The sequence below is a fragment of the Miscanthus floridulus genome, chromosome 3 (genome assembly GCF_019320115.1).
Source record: "Miscanthus floridulus cultivar M001 chromosome 3, ASM1932011v1, whole genome shotgun sequence".
Lineage (NCBI taxonomy): Eukaryota > Viridiplantae > Streptophyta > Magnoliopsida > Poales > Poaceae > Miscanthus > Miscanthus floridulus.
This window is the reverse complement of record NC_089582.1, coordinates 145,261,035-145,268,644: the sequence shown is the minus strand read 5'-3', so window position 1 is coordinate 145,268,644 and position 7,610 is coordinate 145,261,035. Positions and strand designations below refer to the sequence as shown.

Sequence of the window (7,610 nt, the reverse complement as noted above, 5' to 3'; positions counted from 1 at the left end):
GCTCAGGCCGTTTTAAATCAAAGCTGTAAAGTTGTTTAAGGGGTCACGAGGGTGGCGTTCGGACACTGATAACAAAATAAATTATAGAATTTATTGAGAATTTGTTAGACAAATTTATTAAACCTAATTAATCTATCATTAACATATGTGTTACTGTAGCACCACCTTATCAAATCATGGACTAATTAGATTTAAAAGATTCGTCTCGTAAATTAGTCATAAACTGTATAATTAATTATTTTTTTAATTTATATTTAATATTCTATGTATGTATCAACTATTTAAATGGGACAGAGACTAAACTTTGAGAGAATTCTGTATTTGGCACTGAAACAAATCACTCTTTCGTATTTAACACTGAAAATTTTGAACTTTCTTATTTAGCATCAACTTAAAAATTTCTTCCGTATATGGCACTCCCATCCATTTTAGCCATTCATTCGTTTGTTGACTTGCTTGACCTTGTCAGTTTTTGTTGATAAATACCAAAATACCCCGCACACACCTGCTCGACAGTCGCTACGGCCAAAACTCGCACGCTCGCCTTCTTCCCCGTCAGTCAACCCTAGATGGAAGCCGGAGCCCGGAGGAGATGAGGATGGGGCGGAGGAGCCGTCGGCCGCCGGCGCCCTTCCTTCAGCTAGAGGCGTCGGTCCCTCAGCCCATGGTTTCAGATCGACGTGTGGGTCCAGCAGGGCCGCGGCAGCGGGGTGGGCCGAGCTTCCGGCAGGGGACGCGGCGGCGGGGCGGGCTCGCCGGCCGGCGGGGCTCGGGGAGCCCCGGGCGGCGGCGATCGTCGTGGCGGACGCCGCAGAGGTCGACTTCCCCGTCATCTACGTCAACGCCTCCTTCGAGGCCGCCACGGGGTACCGCGCGCACGAGGTGCTCGGCCGCAACTGGTCAGTGCTCTGCTCTGCTCCCGGCCTTCTCCGCTCTGTTTTTCCTCTGCTTGGGGATTGGCGATTCGTGATGCTGGGGAATGCCGCTTGCTTGCTTGGCGCCTCTCTTGCGAGCGGCAGCTGGAACCACAGAGTCTAGGCATTTAGCATCAGATCTACTTAAGAAGTTCAGTACTGAAATTTTTAGAAATTCAAATGTTGTGCGAAAGCAGCATGGTAACGGCCAATTTTGGAACTTGTTTCCTGTTAATGTTGACATAAGACGATGAACATCCACATGGAAGCAGAGAGATGTCATTTATCTTTTGTCAGGCTAGTCGATCCAAATGATTTTATGTTATAACATCTTGTACTCCCTCCACTCCAAATTATAAGGAGTTTTGGCTTTTAAGATACATTGCTTTTAATATATATTTAGACAGTGTATATCTAAGTGCATAGCAAAAGAGTGTGTCAAGAAAAGCCAAAACGTCTTATAATTTGGGATAGAGGTAGTAGTAGTAGTTATTTTCTGCTTGCTTTCTTGCTTGTACAACTTTAAAATTGCTAACACTGACAAACTTGACAGAGGGCCTATTGAAGCATCTCACGAACTGTGTTCACTCAAACGTGTCTTTCAGCCGATTCCTACAATTTCGGGATCCACGTGCCCAAAGGCGACATCCCCTTGTTGATCCCATGGTTTTTTCAGAGATTCGGCGATGCCTCAATGAGGGGATTGAATTCCAAGGCGAGCTGCTGAATTTCCGGAAGGATGGTGCTCCACTTTACAACAGATTAAGGCTAATTCCTATGCATGGGGATGATGGCTATGTGACACATGTTATTGGAATCCAGCTATTCTCTGAGGCAAACATCGATCTCAGCAGCGTATCATATCCGGTGTATAAGCAACAGTCCAACAACAGGCTCAGCATTCAAGATCTGAACTCGGCTTCCCATGAGCATGCTCCAAAAATCCAGAGTTCAGACCACTGTGGTATGGAGTACTTCAATTGTCAGACGAAGTTCTTGCACACAACATTCTATCTCGCCTGTCACGAAGAGATATTGCATCCATTGGATCAGTCTGTACCAGAATGCATGAACTAACCAAGAATGATCACCTGAGGAAGATGGTCTGCCAGAACGCATGGGGAAGGGATGTCACTGTCAGGCTTGAGATGAGCACCAAGATGGTAGGATGGGGTCGTCTTGCAAGAGAGTTAACAACTCTTGAGGCAGCCTCATGGAGGAAGTTCACAGTTGGAGGGCGCGTTGAGCCTTCCCGATGCAACTTCAGTGCCTGCGCTGTTGGTAACCGTCTTGTCCTTTTCGGAGGGGAGGGTGTCAACATGCAGGCTATGGATGATACACTTGTGCTTAACTTCGAGGCTGCAAGGCCAGAATGGCGCCGCGTCAAGGTTTCTGCCTCTCCACCTGGCCGGTGGGGGCACACTCTATCATGGCTGAATGGGTCATGGCTGGTAGTATTTGGAGGCTGCGGACAAATTTATTGATTATTATTGTCACTCTTCGATTATCAAAATGCTATGTTTCATTCACAAGTATATTTGTGATATTTGTGATTTCTTTATTTGACATTATGTCCATTTATTTTTTTCCTATCTGGCGCTACATGTTGCTGGTACATAGAAGGGCATATATGTCATTTTAGGTGACACTTGACACCGTTACTGCATTAAATGGACGAAAGTGCCGTATACGGAAGGAATTTTCATGTTGATACTAGATAAGAAAGTTCAAAATTTTCAATGCCAAATACGAAAGAGTGATTTGTTTTAGTGCCAAATAAAAAATTCTCTCTTAAACTTTGAAAAGAACCGAACAAGGCCGCACTAAAGTGGCCATCCTAGTACTCAGTACCTATGTGTTCGGCTGCACTATTTCATTCACTACAGCTGGCTGGCCAAAATTCAGCGCTATACCTATACTGCATTTCAAAAAGAAAAGAAAAAAAACTCATTAGAGTTTTAGTTTTCAGTAAGGCCAGATAACGAGCCGGCTCAGCTCGTTCTGGCTCGGCTTGTTCTGGCTCGTTAAGATAACGAGCTAGCTCGGCTCGGCTCGTTATCCTAACGAGCTAGAAAGCCAGCTCGGTTCGGCTCGTTTAAAGCTCGAATTGGTTCGTTAAGCTCGCGAGCCAGGTATAAAAAATACACAAAATATAATATTTGCATTTATCTAAAGTTTGAGAATAATAATAATACAAAAGAAATGCATCTAGACCAGTTACTAGTCAATTTATAGGGTCTAGACCAGTTAGATTTTTTTTTAATTTTAATCCTTTTTTTAATATAATTTTAAATCAAACACTGACGAATTTTTTTTAAAACTAACACTTTTGGTCGCGCCTATCGTCCTGGCGCGGCAAAATGCCTGTGCCGTGGCGCGGCACAGGGCTGAGTGGCGTGGCCCGGCCAGGGGGCCGATGACGTGGCCGGTCCTGCCGCGCCACCCCTCATGGCGCGGCAGGGCCAAATAAATATAGCGCGCGAGCCCCCCGCCCACACGCACGCCGCCAGTCAGCCGCCGCGCCCCACCGCCGCCCAGCGCACGCCTCCAGCGCCCGCACGCGGCCGTGCCCGCCCACGCCGCGCCCGCCCGCGCCCTCGCCAGCCGCTCCTACCAGCCGCGGCTGCCCGCGCCTCGCAGTACCCTCACCGGCCGCGCCATGAACGTTGGCGCGTCAAGGCCGTCCGCTCCTAAGGTACCTCTCTATTGATTTAAAGTTATTTTGATTATTATTATATTATGATAATTAGTTTGTAATTTATGTAGGTAGTTTTTAGATTTTAGGTATTTATTATTTAGTTTGTGATTATTATTGTTTTAGGATATTTAGTTTGTGATTGATTAGTTATTTATTATTTAGTTTGTAGTTAGTTATTTAGTTAGGGATTGTAGCGAGCCGGTCGATGGATCGTAATTCATTCGAACGTTTCGATCGTGGGTTAATCCTACCGTAGCCGTAACGCTGAGCGTAACTCGCTCCCTCGCTTCTTGGTTGGTGTTTATTTTACGATCTCTAGCCCCTATCCACGTCCATAGCACATGGCCATCGGGCTTTACCTCTTTTGCTCGCTTGTTTATCCTAGCCTTGTGCCGATATATACATGTGCTTTCATATTGTATTACAAGTAGTTCAAATTTTACAATGCTATATAATGTTAATTTAAATTTTATTAATTTGAATACTCTAACGCTTTGTTTATCAATTTGTAATAGGATGGCCCTTCCCACGCAGCATTCATTGTACCCCATTCTGGAGGTGGAGTACGACGACCAGCACCGAGTACACATCTTGAGTGACAACGACGCAGGGGTGTCCTTGCCTCCTTTGAGGCCCCGCACTCACATCAGGGAGCATCAGTGGGATGAGCGTTATACGCCGTACATACGACGTGCCGGCTTCCTCGAGCTTGTCCGTGTTGTCAACCACAGTCTTCTGCCCCTTGATCCAGCACTACTGACTGCAGTTGTGGACAGGTGTGAGTGCATTCTTTGTACATAAACTTTATTGTAATAAATTGGAGGCAACTAACAGTCGTTCTATTCTTATAACAGGTGGAGGCCTGAGACCCACACGTTCCATCTACTGTGTGGCGAGATGATCTTAACGTTGCAGAACTTCAATGCTATTTTAGGTCTTCGGTTGGGGGGGACTTCCAGTGACAGGGATAGTTGACAACGATCACTGGAGGGAGCAGGTGGCTCAGTTTACTGGTTTTCTTCCACCGGACGACGATGCTTCTAAGAAAAATAAGTGAGTAATTCAAGCCTATTTAATACTTGCATTGCTTTACAGCTGGCGTCGGGTCTCATTTTCTTTGATCAATTACAGGAAAAGTTTCGGTGTTTCGTCGTCCTGGATCACAGAGCGCTTTGAGTACTTAGATCCACAAGCTGAGAAGGCACAGATCGATAGGTTCGCTCGAGTGTGGCTCTGACACTTTCTTGGTGCTTTCCTCTTCCCAGACGCCTCGGGCAATACCATCAGCTGGATCTTCCTTGACATACTTCGCCAGTCGTAGGAAAACATAGCAGGGTACAGTTGGGGCAGCGTAGTCCTGGCATGGACATATCGACAGCTATGCGTTGCCTGCCGTCGCACCTCAGGATATGTGAACCTTGGGGTTGCTCCTACCTACTACAGGTTTGGTGTTGGGAACGATTGCCCGTTGGGAGGCTCCTTAATAATGGTTTACCGGTAAGTACTTCGGTTCATTATATTTTTTTAGGCAGTTAGATATGATGAGATTATTTGTTGCTAATTCGTTATCGTATTCAATGCAGCAATGGAACGGGCATGATACACTCCCTACAGCTCTGTATATCTGGACTGAAGCACAGTTAGTTAGAGGGAATGTGTGACACAAGTACAGGGAGTATACGGACGATCTCAACGTCCTGACATAACACCAGGTTACGCTCTCTATACTATCGTAGCAGTGTCTTCTTCGATGTACACTATATCACAACCTAACACAATTATGAAATTTTAGGTGTTTTGGTGTCCTTGGGATTCTCCGGAGCTCTAGGACTATCTGAGTCCTATCACTAGGGACGAGTCACACGAGTATCGCTGCGACGTCCCTCTTATTTTCTTCCATGTGGTCGAGATTCACTTGCCCATCCGGGTCTACAGACAGTTCGAAAGAATGACATGGTGCCCACCACCGCTGTACTCCACCAATCAAGAATTGCACGGGTGCATTATCGATTAATAACAATGCTATAATTCAGAGGTGTGTTTGGTACAACTAACATCGTTTTGTTGCAAGTTTGACAATAGGAAGAGGTATAAGATCAAGGATTGGCGCGTGACACATAGCTCGTATATCCATTTGTGGCAGACCAGGGTACCACATGCGGTCCTTGAGGGTTCTCCACACGACCAGTACACATTCGACGAGTACCTGCGGTGGCTTCATAGACCTACGAGGACACATATCAAGCCCTCGTACACTGACGTGGCGATTGACGAGGACTTGGAGGAAGATGTCATCGAAGATGTGTACGATGTCACCACTAGGGAGGACACACAGCTACAGAGAGCCCCGCTTCAAAGATACGTGGTAAGATACTTGAATGGTACAATTTGTTATCCTTTTGGTATTAAGTATGTGTACTAAAACTGTCCTACCGCGTTTCTATACCCAGGCGACATAATTGTCAAGGCTGTCCAACGAAGCAGCGTTCCGGCTTCACGAGTCTAGAGGGCAGGGGCTAGGTGTTCTCGCGACTTTTGTGGAGGTAAACATAAACTTGTCCGTTTCGAAAATATTTTTTTATTGTATATGCGTTTGGCTAATGAACTAACTTTAACGTCTATTTATGCCGAAGGTAAAGAAGAGCTACAGGAAGCTAGCTCAGAAGTTGAGCTACATGGACACCCCTTATGAGGAACCGCTACTCCCGCGCGGTCGGGTGGCACGTCTTCAGCCTCTTTGATGACACCAGCCGGCTCTTCTCAGGCGATGACGCATGGTGCTACTTCCGCGGTGCGTACACCACCACATCTTAGCGCTGGGAAGGACCCTGCAGCCGAGGATGAGGAGGACGACAATGACGACGACGACGAACCCCCGGGCTTCCACGGACAGCACGGCCAGTGGGACAAATGGCCACAGGACAAGATCGGCATGTCTCAGCTAGGTGGTGTCCCATTTAGCACCCAAGGAGCCTCATAGGTACTAACAAAGATAGTTTGTTTCAGTACGTAGGCTCCATGAACTAACGATCATAAAGAATTATAAGTAATCGTGCGTATTATATACCTGCAGGGTATGAGCCATACGCACTGTCGACGCGACCATACCGACGTTGGCTACACTCTCAATGTGTTGCCAACAAATCCGAAGAGACAGAGGCGTCCGAGGGATCCTTACACTCCTGGGTCTTAGTTTGTTTTGGTCAATCGAATAGTGACATCCGAAACTTGTAGGTTTATTTGGTTATTTTATGTCAAACTTATGTCAAAACAATGAATATGTTATATGGCAGCTTGTCAACTTGCTTCTTATTCGTTTCGTTGAGTCGCGGCAGCACTACCGGCGAGATTAAGTACCCTGCGTTCGGAAACCGGCAGTCCCAGCGTATCTGGACACCGGCAGCAATTTTTCGTAATTGATTAGTTAAAATGGTGCATAACAGTATTATGAAAGACGAAAAACTAATCATTGGCTTATCAAATTCTCTATTCGGTTGTGAAAAAACTCAACAATATACTGGCGCGACGCGTTTCGATTCTACCATCCAGGTAGCCCGGGCCGGTGGCGGGTGTAGCGGCAGGTGTGGGTGCTCGTGTGGTATCTTTGGTCCGGCCGCGTGCGGGCGCTGGAGGCGTGCGCTGGGCGGCGGCGGGGCGCGGCGGCTTGCTGGCGGCGTGCGCGGACGGGCAGGGGTGCGTGCGGGCGGGGGGCTCGCACGCTATATTTATTTGGCCCTGCCGCGCCATGGATCAGGGCGCGGCAGTGCCGCGCCATGATGGGTGGCGCGGTAGGACCGGCCACGTCATCGGTCCCCCAGGCCGGGCCACGCCACGTCAGCCATGTGCCGCGCCACCATGCATGACGCGGCATAGGCATTTGGCCGCGCCAGGGCAATAGGCGCAGCCAAAAGTGTTAGTTTAAAAAAATTCGTCAGTGTTAGATTTAAAATTATATTCAAAAAAGGGTTAAAATTAAAAAAAATTCACCAGTTACCAGT

General features: G+C 47.2%; 1 pseudogene; it reads left to right on the top strand.

Annotated features, from left to right (window-relative positions):
* Window positions 1-505: 505 nt before the first annotated feature.
* Window positions 506-2,667, top strand: LOC136542734 (adagio-like protein 3; annotated as a pseudogene).
* The last annotated feature ends 4,943 nt before the right edge of the window (window positions 2,668-7,610 follow it).